Here is a 19,719-nt window from a genome sequence, read left to right as displayed (position 1 = left end):
ATTCAAGAAAATGTGGGGGGGAGGAGAAGATAGACTGCACACGCACATAAATTGAAGGAGGGAAATCTTCCAGCCAAATTCTAATGATCACTGTTTATACAATTTCTGCTTCTCTATATTTGGAAGTATAATGTATTTTGTTTTTTGTTTAAATGGCAGATGAGCCATTTTTAACCATACCAACAAATATATACCATATACATTATACAGACGCACATGCACATACTCCATCTTCACAGACCGTTTTCACGGAAAGATACTGGACCACGCACCTCAGCTAAATTATACTGATTATGATAGCCACAATCAATCCTTAAAGATTCATAAAAAGCCAACCAAAAAAGTCTATGGATTGCTTGAGATTATGCTACCAAATTCAGTATTTTGGGGTCTAGGAAACCCAATGAATAGACAATATTCACCAATGTCTACTAAATTGTGTCCTCTGGACCATTTCATACAAGATGATTTCTTCTACATAAAAGGTCTCATGCTCAAGTGAACAACATGCAACCTGGGCAATCACGGGTACAACCAGCAGCAACATCCGTGAACATGGTAACGTGAAAAAGTGCCATCAAAATAAAATGTTTGTTGACTGTTTTCATAATCATCTGGTTCAGCATGAAGATGGATTCAGGTGGGTACCTGCGTTGGGCTGCAGTAGAAAAGCAAGGTTCTAGTCCAGTAGCACATTAAAGGCCAACAAGATTTCCAGGGTATAACTTTTCAAAAGTCAAAGCTCCCTTCATCAGATACCTGGATTTATTTTATTTTTTAGTGTTTTTATTTTCAAATTTCATAGTTAAACATGTAATACAAACAACACTACAACACATAAACAATACATAATACATACACAATACATAAACACTACAGACTTGAAATCTACAATAGATTAATAATATGCTTTCTCTAGATCAGGGGTAGGGAACATCAGGCCCGGGGGCTGTTTAAGGCCCGCGAAATCATTTGGTTTGTCCCTTTGTGGATCCTGACAGATCTCTAGCTCAGAAAGATCTAAGACTGGTGATCCGCCCCCTCCCGAGAACAGGAATAGCCTCTATTCAAGGCGGATCATGAGTTTGTTTTGCTGAGAAAAGGAACCTTTTTCCCCCTTGCAGAAGAGTCGTTAGCTATGGAACTGCTAGGACTGCCCAAGAAACTGCGTTAACCCTTTCCCACCCAGGCCATGGAGAAACATATTCCCTCTGTTTTATGCCAATAAAGGTGATGATTGATATTCCCTCTGTACTACAAGAGGGCTGGGGGCGGAAGTGGCGACAATGGAGGGGTTAAAGGGGGCAGGGGTTAATGGAGTTATGCCCCGCAAATGATGTTATAAATATTCAAATGGCCCTTGGCAGAAAAAAGGTTCCCCGCCCCTGCTCTAGATACCTGGAAATTTTGTTGGTCTTTTAGGAGCTACTGGACTCTAATCTTGGTTCAACGTGTCTCTCAGGCACGTACACCAGGACAGTCAGGACTGTTCATACAAAAGTCAGTTTTGGATACCAACCCATACATCAACCAAAAAAAAAAAAAACCACTATCAATGTTACCAGACACAAGGACAAACACCGGGACATGACTATCTCATAGCTGGTGTGATTCCCAATAAACACAGATGTGCTGTACTAGAGTTGTTGTTGGTTTTTTTTTTTTTTATATGCCGACTTTCTCTACCACTTAAGGAAGAATCAAACCGGCTTACAATCACCTTCCCTTCCCCTCCCCACAGCAGACACCCTGTGAGATAGGTGGGCCTGAGTGTGACTAGCCCAAGGTCACCCAGCTGGCTTCATGAGTAGGAGTTGGGAAACAAATTCAGTTCACCAGATTAGCCTCCGCCACTCATGCGGAAGAGTGGGGAATCAAACCCGGTTCTCCAGATCAGAGTCCACCACTCTAAACCACCGCTCGTAACCACTGCACCATGCTAGCTCTCAGAAGCATCTCTATACCATTCTTATGCTGTTGATTTTAAGCTTAGATGCAGAGTCCGAAAGCTGGGGGGGAAAGCATGAAGGAGCTGTTCACCAAGCAAGCTAAAAATATCATGCACTGCAGTTGGCCTATTTTTAAAATACTGCTTACTAGCTGGTAAAATGATGGGACAAGGAAGTGTGAGTGGAGCTTCACTTGTAGAACAGATCTTTCCAACTTCCTCCCTCCTGCTGCAGAAACATGTGCCCTGTTAAAAGGCTTTCTTTTTAATTTTCGAAAAAACAGGATTTTAAAGAGCTGAATCCATTTTTCCCTATGACGTTGTCATTTTTATAACCCGGTTAAAAAACTTTTATTAATTTTAATTTGTTTGGCGTTTCCTCAGATGGAGTTAATGGGCACAGAAAAAAAAACACTATGATATTTTGTTCTCACATTAGGCTAAGTTAGCACCTTATCAAGGATGCCTTTCATGCTGAATCTTCACAATCACCCCTCTCCTTCTACTCATACAATAATGTATCTACTTTCACAGAAATAACTTAACCAAAATTAAGCATTTAACCCCATTATTTCAAAGGGGAAGTTTACATATGTACTTAAATCTCCCCAAGTCCCCGACGGGTCTTAAAAGTGCTTAACCTTGGCTGAGTTCTGCCATGTAATTTCATTTTAGTTGAACTCCTATCCCAAATCTTAAGGGTTCACAGCATTTAACAATTTAAGGGGGGGACAAGAAAACCAGAGTATTCAATTAATATAGAAATTATATCTTGTGCCAGCTGATTAATGCCATCTCAAAAAAGAACAATCTCCCAAAAAAAAAAAAAAAAGTACTTTAAGAACGTCTTCCACCTGGTTCCAGCTGATGCAGATTATGTAACCAAGTCAGGTGTCAGTATGACCAAAGAACATGTAACAGAAATTGGTGAGCTCATGTTACTACAACACTAAGATCTTTATATTGACTGTTAGCTGCCACTGCAATCAGTTTGAAGCAGTAGAGTTACAGATATTCTTTCTCAGACTAATCCAGCACAGAATGTGGGACAGAAAGAACCATTTTGATGAATTTTCTGGAACAACAAGCTAACTATATGCGTGCTGGATTGTGAGCCAAGTTGCCAGAGTTAACAATGAAGATTCAAGAGCTCCCAATGATGTTCAGAAGTGTTCACCTTCTTTGACTTTTCCATGGCAAAAGGATAAATCTGGCTATCAGTGATCCTTCAAGCATAGAAAACTTCTTGTCTTGATTATTTTTCCATTGCTTGAAGGTCTCGGTCACTCGAAGGAAGCATGTTAATGGTAACTTTGATTCTGTTCCTTTAAGGAAGTCGTCCATATGAGCCCCAATACACTGTCTTGCTTTAATCTACTATTGCATACTTGACATGTCAGCAATCTGACAAACAATCCCTATCTGGATGAATAAAAGCTGCTGAAATAGTTGGTTACTAGCTAGTTACATTTTTGTAACATATATGCCAATAATTAACAATGCAATCCCATGTAGAATTATTCATATCTAAACATGGTCTTAGACCAGGGGTCGGCAAACTCATTAGTCAAAAGAGCCAAATATCCACAGTACAACGATTGAGATTTCTTTTGAGAGCCAAATTTCTTAAACTTAAACTATATAGTTAGGTACACTGTTTATTAACTTAATAAACTTTAATTAAAGTTTTAAGTCTTAATTAAACTATAGGTACACTGAATAAAACTTGATATCATACTTAATAGTGATCTTATTTATTGATAAAAATTAAATTGTAAGTCCCTGCCATTTCCCCCTCCCCGTCCGGAGTCCTCGTCTGGAGGCCTGGTCTACCGCCATAAAAGCCTATTGGTAGACCTAGCCTCCGGCTGAGTCCCATTGGGAGGCCAGGTCTACCCGTTGGCTTTCTTGGCAGTAGACCTGGCCTCCGGAGGCCCTTAGACGCCAGTTGGTAGACCTGGACTCTGAAGGGGGACTTTTTTCCCCTCCTCAGAGTCCAGGTCTACCGCCAAGAAAACCAGTGGGTAGACATGGCCTCCCAATGGGACTCAGCCGGAGGTCAGGTCTACCAAAGGAAGCCCGCCCCGCCCAACAGCGGATAGGCGGGGGGGGCCAGGAACCGCTGAACCGCCCACCCAGCAATCGCGCTGCTAGAGGGAAGGGGAGGCTTTAGCCTCCCAACCATTGAGGGCAAGGGGAAGGGGGACCCGGCCATTCTCCATGGCGGGGGGGGGAGAGACAGCACGCCCGCTCGCCCGCTCTCTCTCTCTTTCTCAGGCGCGCTGGCTCCGCAGCCCGGCTGCCAGCGCGAGTGGGCGCAAGAGCAGGGGCTCCGAACCAAGTTCGGAGAGCCACACTCAACGGGCCAAAGAGCCGCATGCGGCTCTGGAGCCGCAGTTTTGAGACCCCTGTCTTAGACTGCTGAGCCTTGCCTAGGGTTACTCTGTCAGTCTCAAATTTTTATGAAGGCATTGAGGCTGGTTTTGTCTACAGAGGCTGAAATTTGGGATGTGCATTGAATAAAGCCGAACTGAAAAAACTCAAGAAATTCCTTTTCCAATTTTACCTCCCAAAAATGGTGGCAATAAAAGGCAGTTGGAAAAGTGGATCTAAGTGGTGCCAAATTTATTTGCCATTATTTGGGACTGCTTTGGCCATGATGAAGATGAAGATGATGGATAAGAATTGGTTTTTATACCCTCATTTTTCTCTACCTTAAGGAGTCTCAAAACCGTTTACAACTGCATTCTCTTCCCCTCCCCACAAGACACCTTGTGAGGTAGGTGGGGCTGAGAGTTCTGAGAGAACTGTGAGTAGCCCAAGGTCATCCAGCAGGCTTCATGTGTAGGAGTGGGGAAACAAAACTGGTTCACCGGATTAGTGTCTGCTGCTCATGTGGAAAAGGGGGGAATCAAACCCGGTTCTCCAGATTAGAGTCTGCCGCTCTTAACCACTACACCACACTGGCTCTTAAGGGCTTTCTACACAGCCAGTCAAAGCACACTTGCTCCAATAACATTTTAGGCCTAGATTTGCAATACTGCCATGTGTCTTCTCGTGAGACTTGAAAGTACAAGACTGCCAAATAAGATGACTCAGGCTTTCCCTTTCCTTTGAAAGGATGCCTCCAAGAGAATCAATTTTCCAGTGTTCTCACTCCCTGTCTGGGAAAAGCCCACTTTTTTCCAAGGACGCTCACTTTTTCCAAGGAGGATCTTCATATGTTTATAGGCATCCTTTAATTACATTTATCATTTACAGTGAGCTTTAAGGACATAAAAAAATGCAGTAGTATTGTTGGGAGTAAATTTTATCACTATGGTTTTGATGGATAATCCCTGGCAGTCAGGGTCAGCAGACAGCAGCACACCACATGCACTTGCTGGTGGGTAGCAGGAACAGGATATTAGGCAAAACACGGAGTGTCCAAAGTTAAAACCAACATGCCAAAAGGTCACAGGTGAAGAATCCATGGCAGGGAGGGTCGGCACGAGACGGAACGTCACACTTGCAGGTCGACATGGAGATTAAGGGAGAGTGAATTTCTAGTAATTGTTATGAACAACCTGCATACCACCTAGACTACTTCTGTGTCCCACCACACTCTACTGGCTCAGAATCACCAGCCTAGAGTAGCATTTTTAAAGAGCACTGCAGCCAAGGAAATTTTTTTGCAGAACCTCTCGCCTATGCACTTTCAACCTATTATCTAGGCCTGTGAAGCATGTAATTTGTCCAGATGGGGTCACAAAATTCCAACAACTGTAATATTTAAATACATATTAAAGAAAGCAAAACGGGAGAAGCTTTTTGCGGTTAGTTAAAAAACAGTAAAATGTTTGGACAGAAAATATGTATCATATCGCTAACAGCCATGAGTGCCCCCCACATGCACATTTTAAAAAAATTCACTACTCAGGGATAGGACATTCTGTTAATGAAGGGCTTTTCTGCGCAGTTGCTTTTCCCCGTCGGTTCTGGCCCCATACTGCTTCAATTTATCCCGATTTCTACATGCATTTTTGAGATTTGAGATTTCATTTCTTTTTTTATTATTTTCCCCAGTTCTTCTGAGTCCACTTTTGCCCCAATCTTTTTTCTGGAAGTCAATTCTGAGTTCTCTTTTTCCTCATGTGAAATGCTTCTGTCAGTTTTCTTTGTCCTGCCCACTCCCACCCTCCTCCAGCCCACTTTTCAATGATTGTTGTAGTCAAACCACTCCATCCCCACACACACACCCTGAAGACGAGTGCTTAGTTTTCTTCTTCTTTTTTTAATGGCAGTAAAATATCGATATATCAATATAGCCATATAACAATAGGCTTAGTTGGTTCTCTGAATTCCCATCTTTCTTTTTTTGAAAGAGCAAGTCTCTAGCCCTTCCCTCGCAGAAATATGTCTTTTTCCTTATATCTTTGTGAGGGATGGGTCTACAGATTTACTTTTTTAAATGAAAGCAGGGAATTCAGAGAACCAGCTAAGCCTATTGTTACAATGCTCTAGTGATATGTCAATATTTAGTGCCTTTTTAAAAAAGGGGTGTGCGTGCTGTGATGCCACCAAAGATGACAGCATCCTCCCTGTAAAATCTTCATCATTGAAGTCATGTATGGAAGAAAATACAGTTTCCACAACTATGAAAAGGCACAGGGAAGGCAGATGTGTGGAAGAACAGTGCTGAAACTGATTCCAATGCTTGCAGATCGAATGCCAAGAAAATCAGAAGTGGAACATGCAAAAAAGCCCCCAGAGAAACCCTAGGTTTGCAAAAAAATCCAAAAATTGTTTTGTTCCTTTTAATTGGGTGGGAACCCCAAAACCAATGTCTGCACAGGAGCAGACATTACAAATAATAATATTTTTTAAAAAAAAAAAAACACAGTGGAGAATGGAAAAGTCAATACCAGGCATCATCAAGGCACCCTGCCTTGCTCAGAATCTTCTCTGGAATCTCCTGGAACGATTAGGTCACCAGATGAAAGTTTGTTCACCAAGAAGGTGGGGAGCAGAAAAGGGATCAGAAAGAGGCTGGGAGAGCCTGCAAAGGAGAAGGGGAGAGCCCAGAAGGAGAATATGCAAGCTGGCAGGGGAAGAAACAAAGTAGAGGGACTCAGAAAGATAGGAGAGAGGGAAGAAAGAAATTGGGACTAAAAGAAGTAAACCGTAGTGGGTGGGGGAGTGGAAGCCAAAACAGAGAGAGAATTCAGAGGCAGGTAGTGGGGGGAGAGGGGGGATTTCCCATCCACTGCAACTCCTTGCAGGTCCCTCCTTTGTATATGGACGGATGGATTTGGCAAGGCAGTCATTCATTAAGATGACATATTTTTTCACATCCATTTAATTCCACTGAAAAATAAACAAGTCGGTTTATAATAAAAAATCTAAAACTTCAGATGCACAAAAATGCCTAAACTGATCTAATTAAAACAACAACTGCTGACATTGATATTTTGGCTTAGAAAGCTACAAAACAATTCGTTCCACTGATTTTGGGACAGTTTCCACAAGGAAAGACATTTTACAAACATCATTAATAGTAACTAATAATCACCGTTTGTGCTATTTGGACAGAGGGGGGGAAATCACTCTGTCTCATTAACGTATTTTACAGGAGGTCAGTAATTATTATTTTTAATTCAGCACACGCTAAACATATTTTATATTTTCTGTTGCAAATATTTCCACACACACTCCTTTTCCCCAGAGGACAAGGAAAGAGAGATTCAACATTTTAAACATGAAGAAGTCCCTCTGAGCTGCCAGAGCATATCTGGTGTCCCAGGGAGAACACCCAGAAACCAATATGCTACGCTGCATGGCAGAAGATTAGCTACAGAGCGCATGATGCAGCACACTGTTGTCAAACCAGCTGCAGAGCATCCAGCCGTGTCCCATGAGAGCTCCGGGCTGCTATCATTTCATTGACACTTCAAAAGCTGAGCACTCTTGGAGGCTGCACACACTTTCCCCCTACTGTAAATACAATGCTGCTAACGCTGCTAAATCAGCACGACAGAGTTTCCAACACAGATGCTCGCCTAGCCGCTGCTCCTTAGCGCTAGCATTTCCGCCTGCCAAGACTCTTTCTGGGCACTCTTGGAGCGAGAGCGGGCAGGATTGCCAACAGCACAATTGGTTGGAAAACCCATGCAGCTGAAGCAGAAAGTGGAAGTGGTCGGAACAGTCCAAGCTGCCAGCCTCTCGTCACAAAACCTTATTTCAGACTTGCGTCTCAGCAGCCTGCCAAGTTCATGGAATCACAGACAATCCACCCATCGGTCCCACGCAAGGCAAAGCACAACGCGCCACAGTCAGAGGGCAAGTGCTTTGTGGAGAACTGTCTGCAAAATACGTAGTTCTAAACCAGAAGACAGAGGTCCAGCATGGATTACATTGGCCTTAAATGTACCTGAGATTGCTGAAGGTTACTTATGATAATTTGCAGCTATATCATATACATTTGCCCATAAAGTGCTTGATGACTAGAAGGACCAGGATACAGATACACATTCAAACCCCTTAACTTTCGAAGAGGAAGAGGAGGAGGAGGAATTGGTTTTTATATGCCGACTTTCTCTACCACTTAAAGCAGAATCAAATCGGCTTACAATCACCTTCCCTTTCCCTCCCCACAACAGACACCCTGTGAGATGGGTGGGGCTGAGAGTGACCAGCCCAAGGTCACCCAGCTGGCTTCATGTGGAGGAGTGGGGAAACAAATCCAGTTCGCCAGATTAGCCTCCACCGCTCATGTGGAGGAGTGGGGAATCAAACCCAGTTCTCCAGATCAGACTCCACTGCTCCAAACCACCACTCTTAACCACAACACCACGCTGCGAGTCAGTTTGCATCTTCTAAAGTAGTATATAACACTATTATTCATTGGACAGTTCTTGCAACCACAAGAAAGAGAGAGAGAACCCAGCCAAGTGGTCCAAAAACTCACGCACCACACGCACCAGATACTAGCATGATTGTCAACACGAACCTATATTCTACACATTTATGGCACACTGCCAGCCCGCACAGAGAAGAGCCTAACCTTTTCGAATTTACACAAACCTTCAGAACTGGCTGTTTGTAAGAGATTCTGACTTGCCACAGACCACTAGTCATGTGGCTTAATACGAGCCTAAGAAAACTTGTTCAACAGCACAAGAGCTTCCTGTTTCATGTTGCTGCTCCAGAGCAGGATATATTTCTATATACTACACTGCATTTTCTACTTATCTGATAAGTGTGGCCCTGGTTTTCTCAGCCTGCATAAATACTCATGTTGACAAAAACTGTATGGCAGCAAACCTGTGACAAGGCTACCAGGCAAGGCTTTAGTTTGTAACTAGCCTTTGTTCCCATGTGTCATATGTGGGCAAAGTGCTGCTGGCCTGGTTAAAAACTAAACTGCTGCCTGGCAATTCGATGAAGAGTTGGATTTGGTCATGATATTAAAATACAGGGATTTTGCGTTTGCCCCTTTTCCTACTCTAAGCCATATTCTGAAACAAGCAGTACTTTCCCAGTTAGAAAACTTTCCGTTTCACATGCATTGTTTCTGAATGGTATTAATTCATTATAGGCAGTCATTTTAAATCAAAGGAATGTTGTGGCCGATGAGGCTTGTCCGTCTGATTAACAGATCCAGGAAATTCAAAAAAGCAATTTGAGAACCGTGTGTGAAGCCTTTCATAAGAACATAAAAACATAAGAAAGGCCCTGCTGGATCAGACCAAGGCCCATCAAGTCCAACAGTCTGTTCACACAGTGGCCAACCAGGTGCCTCTAGGAAGCCACTAACAAGACGAGTGCAGCAGCACCATCCTGCCTGTGTTCCACCACACCCAAAATAATAAGCATGCTCCTCTGATACTAGAGAGAATAGGTATGCAGCATGACTAATATTCATTCTAACTAAAAGCCATGCATGCCCCTCTCCTCCATGAATATGTCCACTCCCCTCTTAAAGCCCTCCAAGCTGGCAGCCATCACCACATCCTGGGGCAGGGAGTTCCACAATTTAACTATTCGTTGTGTGAAAAAATACTTCCTTTTATCTGTTTTGAATCTCTCACCTTCCAGCTTTAGCAGATGACCCCGTGTTCTAGTATTATGGGAGAGGGAGAAAAACGTCTCCCTGTCCACTCTCCAAACCATGCATAATTTTATAGATCTCTATCATGTCTCCCCTCAGCCGCCTTCTTTCCAAGCTAAACAGCCCTAAGCGTCTTAACCACTCCCCATAGGACAGTTGCTCTAGTCCCCTAATCATTTTGGTTGCTCTTTTCTGCACCTTCTCAAGCTCTGTAATATCCTTTTTTGGGTGTGGTGACCAGAACTGTACACAGTATTCCAAGTGTGGTCTCACCATAGATTTGTACAAGGGCAGCATGACATCAGCAGTTTTATTCTTTATTCCTCATCTAATTATGGCCAGCATGGAATTTGCCTTTTTTACAGCAGCTGCACACTGGGTTGACATCTTCATTGAGCTATCCACTACCACCCCAAGATCCCTTTCTTGGTCTATTGCTGCCAGCACAGATCCCATCAGTGTATATGTGAAGTTGGGATTTTTTGTCCAAATATGCATCACTTTACACTTACATTGAATCTCATTTGCCATTTTAATGCCCATTCTTCCAGTATGCAGAGATCCTTCTGGAGCTCTTCACAGTCCGATTTTGTTTTAACCACCCTAAATAATTTGGCGTCATCTGCAAACTTGGCTACTTCACTGTTTAACCCCAACTCCAGGTCATTGATGAACAGGTTGAAAAGCACCGGTCCCAACACAGATCCCTGAGGCACACCACTGCTCACATCCCTCCTTTCAAGGAGGAAGTGCAAATACCAAAGAAACATGAAAGAAGTTCCAAGGTATAGGATCCCAAAGAAACCAGAAATTAGAAGGCATTAGGGAGGGACTGAATGGCTGAGGATCTGAAGAGTTTGGGCAAGGAGAGGGACATAAGAAAGAGAGGGGTTGCCGAAGTCACACATAGGGATCAAAACTTTGTCTCCTTTGCTTATACAGTATATGCTAAATGAGCCAGCATGGTTTAGGGTGTTTAACTGGGAATAGGAAGAACTGGCTTCAAGTCCCACTCAGCCATGACCCTGGGCTGATCTTTCAACATAACCTTTTTCCTGGAATTATCTGTGAGGGGGCATAGCTCAGTGGCAGAGCCTCTGCTTGGCATGCAGAAAGTCCCAGGTTCAATCGCTGGCATCTCCAGTTAAAATGACCAGGCCTGAGACCTTGTAGAGCTGCTGCCAGTCCAGGTAGACAGTACTGACTTTGATGGACCCATGGTCTGTTCAGTATAAGGCAGATTCATGTGAGAATAAGAGAAGAACCACGTAAACTGCCCTAAGCTCTGTGGAGGATAATAATGTGAGATAGATAGGTCATTAGTCTTCCAATCTACAACTGGGCTGTGCCCTTACTTAAAGTTGGTTGCAGCAGAGCTTCCACTATTTTCTTTTATAAAATAAAGGGGGAAGGGTAAGATAGATACAAATGGGAAAAAACAAAAATTGATTCATGATGCACATTGGAGTTAGACAGGTCTCAGTCTGAAGAGGCTCAAGATTATTGCTCTAGCTCACGCTTACTAGCATTTTATTGTCACAAGAGGAGACTGGCCTTTGAAGAACTGCCAGAGGTTCTTCAACGATGGTTTGTCCAATCAATATTTGTACTTGTCACCAATCCTTACCCTTCTGACAGTGCATTCCTAAGTGGAGTTACAGCTTCCTAAAAGGTAAAGATAGTTCCCTGTGCAAGCACCAGGTCATTCCTGACCCATGGGGTGACGTCACATCCTGACGTTTACTAGGCAGACTTTGTTTACAGGGTGGTTCACCAGTGTCTTCCCCAGTCATCTTCCCTTTACCCCCAGCAAGCTGGGTGCTCATTTTACTGACCTCGGAAGAATGGAAGGCTGAGCCGGCTACCTGAACCAACTTCCGTTGGGATCAAACTCAGGTCGTGAGCCGAGCTTGGACTGCAGTACTGCAGCTTACCACTCTGCGCCACGGGGCTCAGCTTCCTAAGTCCACTTAAATCAATGGCCTTAGAATGGGGTAACTCAATTGAGGATAGCACTGTGAGAGTCGCCTTAGCATACACTGAAGACCTGGGGAGAGGGAAAGGCTTCTATAATTTACACGGGGGCAACGGTAAGAAAAGAATCCTGTACTTTGCTACCATCTTCAAAGCCTAGGGGGAAAGTGATGGAAAACGCTTCCTCTGACCTGTCTCTTCAGTTCTACAAGAGCATATTGCTGTTTATCTTTGAATCGTGCGCTGAGCAACACTTTGAGTATGTAAACATTAAGACATGTTGCAGGAAAATGCACATCTTGAATTTAATGTTTCCAAACTTCTCAGAGGTGGGGCATTCTGCCAAACTCTCCTGGAAGCAGCTCACTCACTAACCACCACACTAGGAGGCCTTCTTTAATTAACTCAACAAGAGTACCTACCTGTTTTCTCTTGTCAAGGTGCTGGAGGGCACAATGTAACACTCATTCTATCTTTGTAGCAAAGATTGCACTACCATTTAATAAGATGAAAGTTTTTTTTCCTCCTATCATTATCACACTAATCTAGGATTCCCACTCCCTATCTGCTTGTCTGTTAGGTTTCTAAAAACTTTATGACTTCCAGGTAGTATATATGCATAGATTCACTGAATCTGACATAACGGTGTAGTTTTAAATAAATAAATAAGGGCATTTGCTCTGTTCTCCCTACTGGCAGTTTTAAATTATTGATTTTAATTAGTGGTTTTAATATATTTTATGTATGTAATGATATTTTATTATTATTTACGTTGTATGCTGACTTGAGCTCTTAGAAGGTTGTAAGGTAGATAATAAATGTTTTAAATAAATAATAAATAAAATAGCTTTCTGTCCACATCTATTCTCCTCAGCATGGAGCCGTTCCACTACAATAATTACAAAGGTACATGGTTTCCTGGAGGCCTGCTCAACACCCTTATTCAAAAGCCCTGTGAGCTTGAATTCAGGGTCTTTTGAACAGGGGCTTCTAACACGGGAGCTGAGCTGGGGAGTTCATCAAAGGTGTTCGAGGAGGAGGGGTAGACTTTTCGTTGTTCTTGCTTATGGTAAAAAGTTAACATTTCTGAGGTGAGTGGCAGAACAAGGTTATAGAGGTGTACTGTTCGTTATATGGTCTAGTCACTTGGGACCTAGGCCAGCTGAGTAAATTCCCCTTGGTAGATCAGAAAAGCCTGACAGACCTATTCTGCATGGGCACAAGGAAAACCTGCTTGCATGGAGAGGGAAAGATATCCCAGGTATAAAGTGTGCAGAGATGGTCATCTAAATTAACACCAAATTCAACTGATATGGTCATCTTGCATCATCTCTGTGTTATATGTCCTTGTACTTGCAATAGCCATGTTAAGGATTCTGCTGCCTAAGCAGCCAATATTACAGTGCTCTAAGCTTGCATCTTCAGAGAACTGAAAGAATGACCATGCACACCTTTACATCTGAACATAGAAAACTAAAATGCACAATCATAATCCTGTTCTAATTGTCATATTGACTGTTACTACCATATACTCAAAATATGGATCTAACAAATCTAGCAATCTTCCTGAGAAGACCCACCCCCTCCTGAGAAGCCCATGGCCCATGATAATGTAACTCTCTCAAAATGGACTACTATCAAATATTTCTAGATTGCCAGTCTAAAAGGTAAAGGAATCTGCTAGCTATGATACAAATTTCAAAACTGACACACATTTGACCTGGTGACTACAACCGTAAAAAAAAACATCTTTAATTCACACTCTTAAACCCTGCAAATTGAGATTATCTCTTGTCTCGCCTGTTCACACTTTTTCTATTTTTATTAACAGTGGATGCTATCACAAGATGGCTGCTGGGAGGTGCAGGCAAAGGAAGGCAAAGTGAAAGGGGGCATGAAGCCATGGTGTTGCCTCATTTGGAATACTGTGTTCAGGTCTGATTGCCGTATCTCATAAAGGACATCGCAGAACTGGAAAAAGTACAAAGGAGGACAACCTAGATGATTAGGGAATTGGAGTACTTTTCCTACAAGGTAAGGCAGTGATAGTCATGAGCAAAGATAGCTTTAAAAGGGGGCAAAATAGATTCATGAAGTCCATCAATAGCTACTAGCCATGGTGACTGAAGACAGCTTCCATATCCAGAGGTACCAAATCTCTAAATACCAGTGCTGGAAGGAAGTCACAGAGAGGGCCTCAGCCTCTATATCCCATTTGCTCTCCAGGGTAACTAGCAGGCTGCTGTGTGAAACATGATGATGCACTTAGTGGACCACTGTTCTGATCCAGCAGGTTCTTGTTATGCTCTTAAAAGGGATGAGGAAGGAATGTGAGAGTTCAGAAAGCAGGGCACCAAAAGGTCAGCAGGAAACACAGTGGCAGGCATCATGGTACCCACCGGCACCATGTTGGGAATTGCCACTCTTTAATACTGTCTCACTAGGAAATACTGTCTCATTATTACACTTTATTCTTCACACTAGGCTGATTACTGACTCCTTTACAAAACTGCATCTGGTACAGAATTTCTTTATACTTTTATAATAGCAACTCCTTCTTTAAGTGTTCCTTCATACTGAAACTAAATGCAATTGTTCACATTATCTACATAGTCATAGTGGATATATAGTTATTTATTCTGTTATTTTATTATACTGGATTTCAACAACTTGGCTATAGTTTCTCTTATTTTCAACATGACTCCTCACTTCATAAAATGCTTTTAGAGTGGGATTTAAGGAATTAATCTGCATATTAATATACAAGTGAAATTATGCATGGCCAGAGTTAAGTTTGATGCTACAATTCCTGACCACAAAAAACAACGACACACACACAACTGAAAAACCCCCCAGCCTGAGAAAAAACAGTTTAAAAGCTAGGAGCTCACTTGCATTAAAGCCAATAGAGGTTTGTCAATTAGTTCAGTAAGAGTATTATCATGCTATAAAGCTGCAGGACCACAGAGTTCAATGGAGCTTAAGAGCAAGAAACATGCTCCACAAGTCAAGAGGAAAAGGGACACAGAAAGTATTATTAGGAAAGCAATCTTTCCTCAGTACTATTGTACCAGTTCTCCTTGATTATATTGGCCTAGACTGCCTTTTCCATGGACATGTCCAATTTATTCCACCTCCTTGTTTACCATCTCTCCTTTCTTTTCCATTTCTTGCCCCACTATTCTTCAGAGACTCCCACACACACATATCCAAACAGAACACAGAATCAGAAACTCTACAGGAAACTTCTACATCCAGATCCCCCTGGAGAAGTGGGAAGTGACTCCCTTCGGGAAGACGAGTAGAAGGAGCAAAGTTGACAACTTTGCCCTAAGAGAACGGCTTTTCCACAAGCTCTATGTTCAAAAAGACTTCTTTGAGAAAAAAACTACCGTATTTTTCGCACTATAAGACGCACTTTTTTCCTCCTCAAAAGGGAGGGGAAATGTCAGTGCGTCTTATGGTGCGAATGCAGCGCCGGCTGCCCCGGGAGCCGGCTGGGACAACGCCAGCTGCAGCTGGAAGGCCCCTCCCATCCACCCAGCACAGGGCAGAGAAGTTTAACCTCCCCCCCCCCGCTTCCCGGTCCCGAGGCTCAGCTGCTGGGCGGATCCTCGGAACAGGAAGCGCGCGGGGGGGGGGGTCTTTAAACTGCTCTGTGCTGCCTGCCCAAGCAGCGCAGAGCAGTTTAACCTCCCCTGCTTCCTGGTCCGAGGCTCAGCTGAGCCTCGGGACCGGGAAGCGAGGGGGGGTGCGGAGGAGCAGTTTAAAGACCCACCGCCCCTCCTGATCGGGCTTGCAGTCTGGAAAGGGAGACTGGAGAGTTCCCCCAAGCCCCGCTGTGCGCCCGCTCTGATCTCTCAGCGCGTGCACACAGTGGGGCTTTGAAGGCTTCAGCCTCCCTTTCCACGCTGCAAGCCTGACTGGTCCCAATCCGGCTTGCAATCTGGAAAGGGAGACTGGAGAGTTTCCCCAAGCCCTGCTGTGCGCACGCTCTGATCTTTCAGCGCGTGCACACAGTGGGGCTTTGAAGGCTTCAGCCTCCCTTTCCAGGCTGCAAGCCTGACTGGTCCCAATCCGGGTTGCAATCTGGAAAGGGAGACTGGAGAGTTCCCCCAAGCCCCGCTGTGCGCACGCTCTGATCTCTCAGCGCGTGCACACAGTGGGGCTTTGAAGGCTTCAGCCTCCCTTTCCACGCTGCACGCCTGACTGGTCCCAATCCGGCTTGCAATCTGGAAAGGGAGACTGGAGAGTTCCCCCAAGCCCCGCTGTGCGCACGCTCTGATCTCTCAGCGCGTGCACACAGTGGGGCTTTGAAGGCTTCAGCCTCCCTTTCCAGGCTGCAAGCCTGACTGGTCCCAATCGGGCTTACAACCTGGAAAGGGAGGCTGGAGCCTTCCTCCTAGCCCTGCTGTGTGCATGCTCCACAGAGCAGGACTAGGAAACTGGAAGTGGAGTGCAGTAATCCCTCCACCCAGCCCTGGCCATAATAACCTCTCAGCGGTTGGTCGGGAAGCGCGGTGTGTGTGTGTGTGTGCGGACATTAAACTGCTCTGCGCTGCCTGGGCAGGCAGCGCAGAGCAGTTTAAACCACCACCGCCCCCCTTCCCAGGAGTCCCGGGAAGGGGGGCGGTGGGGAAAGAGAAGGAAAAAGGAGGAAAAAGAAGATAAATATATTTTCTTAAAGACGCAGCGGCTTTTTAGAATATATATTTTTTTTCTTCTTTTTCCTCCTTTAAAAACTAGGTGCGTCTTATGGTCAGGTGCGTCTTATAGAGCGAAAAATACGGTAATTAAAAATGGCGATTTACAGGAAAGGAAAAACAACAGCTCCATTTCTCCCTCAACTGACCTCCCTCAGGTCAGTTGAATACACAAAAGATATTGTTCCTAGGAAGGATCTTTCTAAGAAAACTATCCAGATTTAGCTATTCACTAAAGAATTTCTCTCTCAAATGTAGACTGACAAGTGTCCACCACTGTGTCCAAAAACATACAGACTATTATCAGCCAAGGGCCTTATCCTAAAATACTGTTGGCCTACTAGGCCTATGTGGAACCTTAATCAGGGCACTTACTTGCCTCTCTTTCCATTTGTTACATAAAATTCTACTTAAATAACTCTTGTGGGAAATGGTTCTGGATAACAGAATAGTGTCTCCATTAGTGGCACTGTTGGTATTCAAAAGAATAATGGTTCAGCCACCAATTCAGAGATTCTCATGTGGGACAGGCACTGGAACCATGATGTTTACTGAGTTGGTAACTAATATTTTAGTATTACTCATGCCCATGGAATGACATTCATGCAAGTGACCAAAGTGCCCAGCACTTCCAGAGGTCTGAGAAGGATCATGTCCTGTGAGAATGTACAGAGAATGAATTCTCTCTAGAAATGAAATTTCTTAAATTTTGAGTAATGAAGATCATTCCTAGATGAGCAAGCTGATTCAATTTGATGGAACTGTTACTGTCACTGACCATCCTGAAGGTCTTGCTTCAGGCTACAAGAACTTGCTGTGCTAGAGCCTTAAGAAAGGAGAACACAGTTCTGAGGAATATGATGGTGTTCCATCTATGGTAACTAGAATGGAAGTAACTGAACTTAGGAACAGAAAATCCAAGTTTTTGTAACTGGCTTTTCTTCATTCGTTCTTTGGAATGGAAACCAGAACTTACTTTTTATCCTTCAATTCCATGAAGATGGGCTCAAACCATTATTTAGATTTAGCATCTATTAACTAAGTCCTAAGCCAGAGATTTCTCTTACTTACTATATTCTATGTTGTGAGTCACCAACATGGCCCCGTTCTCCTCAGGGGTTGGGGTGTGGTAACCCCCAACCAAACCTCTAGTTGCATCACCCATCATTCAGCCTTGGGGGCCGGCTAGGCCTCAGAACTGAGATTGGATGGGATTGCAGTCACTGTGTTCCTCCTCCTCTTTGAGGGCACTTCTCTTGAAACCAGGAGAGAGCTTGTCACCTTCCTTCTTGGCCTGCAGCTTCGTCCCCCTATTTATAACCAGTAGTGCATTTTTCCCGAGAAGACCCACCCCCTCCTGAGTAGCTCATGGCCCATGAGAGTGCAGGGCAGATGCTGGCTGGCTCTGTAGCCTTTGGGAACCCCTGCCCCCTTCTTGTAGCTGGCTGGGTGGCTGCCCATCATCCCAACTGTCCTCACTTGTTTTAAAGTGCCCCACTGCCACCTCATTCACCCAGCTGGCCAGTGTCAGTCATACAGTAAGGTCCTAGCTTCTAGTGGCATAACAGCCAATGTGGAATCTGCAGTGAAGGCCACTGTAAAGGCTAGCTTATGCAGTCCTTTCTGTAAAAGTGATCCTGTACCATACCAAAAAAATATTATTGACTCAAAGATAGGCTTTTCTGACAAAAAAACAGACTATAAAAGTATGAGATAGAGTAGTACAGGCCTTAAATGTTCCTCTTTAATGGAGCCTCTTACCCATCATTATGGTCCCTGGGAGATTCATTGGTTTCAAGCTGATCTGCTGTTTAACAAGGATAAGTCAAAAAATAGGTGCATCAACTTTTAGAACACGAAGAATGTTCTTGAGATCCTTTGGATAATCCTTTATCACCGACTGCCCATATGGAGAACCAAGATAGCTGAAGACAACTGAGCCTAAGCTACCTACCATTTTTGTACAGGAAAGAGGGTAGGGGCTATGTCATTCTGTTGTCTATCTTATGTCAGGTGAGAGCTGATTTGTCTTTATGTTTCTGTCTCGTCCAGATCCAGGAGTGAGGTGGTCCCTAGACTTGTTGGTCCTGTCTAGATCCAAGATAGAGCTGGCATCTGGACTGTAGTGTTTCAATGTGGTTGTCTGTCATTGTGTCACCTGCTGGCTGGGGATTTGATTGAGGGAGTAGAATGGGGGCGGCAGATAGTGTCACAATCAATAAGGAGTGGGGCAGAGGCAGATACAGCAGTGGGAGAAGAACAGGCCAGGTCAGCGGAAGGAACAGCAGATATCTGCCAGCTGTTGCCCTTTCTGGTTCTTCTTCCAGCCAAGGTTTACCACCAACCAAAGCTCTTGTAGACAAGATCATTTTTGTGGACAGAAAATAAAACAAGTCTCTGAGGACCAATTTGGGCAAATAATTTCTCCTGGTGATATGCTCACCCTAGGCAAAGCCTATTCAAACTAATATTACCCACACATTCTTGCAGACTTCTCCCAAGGCTCAAATAACCAGACTATCAAGCAGTAACCACAACCAATGATCCACAGTTGCAAACCTGTCTCAAATGTCAACCCTCCCTGGAATATTGACACACCAGTCCATTTCATGAGTTAAGTATTATATGTACAAACATTTAATGGTTTTTTGTATGAACGCCAAAAGGTGCTTTACTGAGATTAAAAAAATAAATTACGGTAAACGGCTGCTCGCAATCTGCTCGCAATTTAAGTTTTTGATTTGCAAACTAGGCAACCCAAATGACCAAACCATCTGATCATTTTTATGACACTTTTAGAGAGTGTTAATGACAGTATTTCAAATTCAAATCCACCTTAGGCTTGGAGATCAAAGTTAGGATGCCAGCAACAGTTCCTCAATTTTAAACAAAGATCCAGAAAGTGAATTCTTCTACCAAAGCATCTCTCTGTCTCATCACTTGCAGTAAAAGTAACTGCTACTCCAACAACTTCTTGTAACCCATTGTCAGGGAAGCACTGCCTT

The 19,719-nt window shown here is 43.7% G+C and overlaps 1 protein-coding gene across 1 annotated transcript in view; it reads right to left on the bottom strand.

Moving 5' to 3' along the window:
- The window catches only part of JADE1 (jade family PHD finger 1), a 55,078-nt gene that overhangs the window by 34,798 nt on the left and 561 nt on the right, over window positions 1–19,719 (bottom strand). The window lies entirely within an intron of this gene.

The sequence above is a fragment of the Euleptes europaea genome, chromosome 9 (assembly GCF_029931775.1).
Source record: "Euleptes europaea isolate rEulEur1 chromosome 9, rEulEur1.hap1, whole genome shotgun sequence".
Taxonomy (NCBI): Eukaryota; Metazoa; Chordata; class Lepidosauria; order Squamata; family Sphaerodactylidae; genus Euleptes; species Euleptes europaea.
This window is presented reverse-complemented; position numbering and strand designations above follow the sequence as displayed.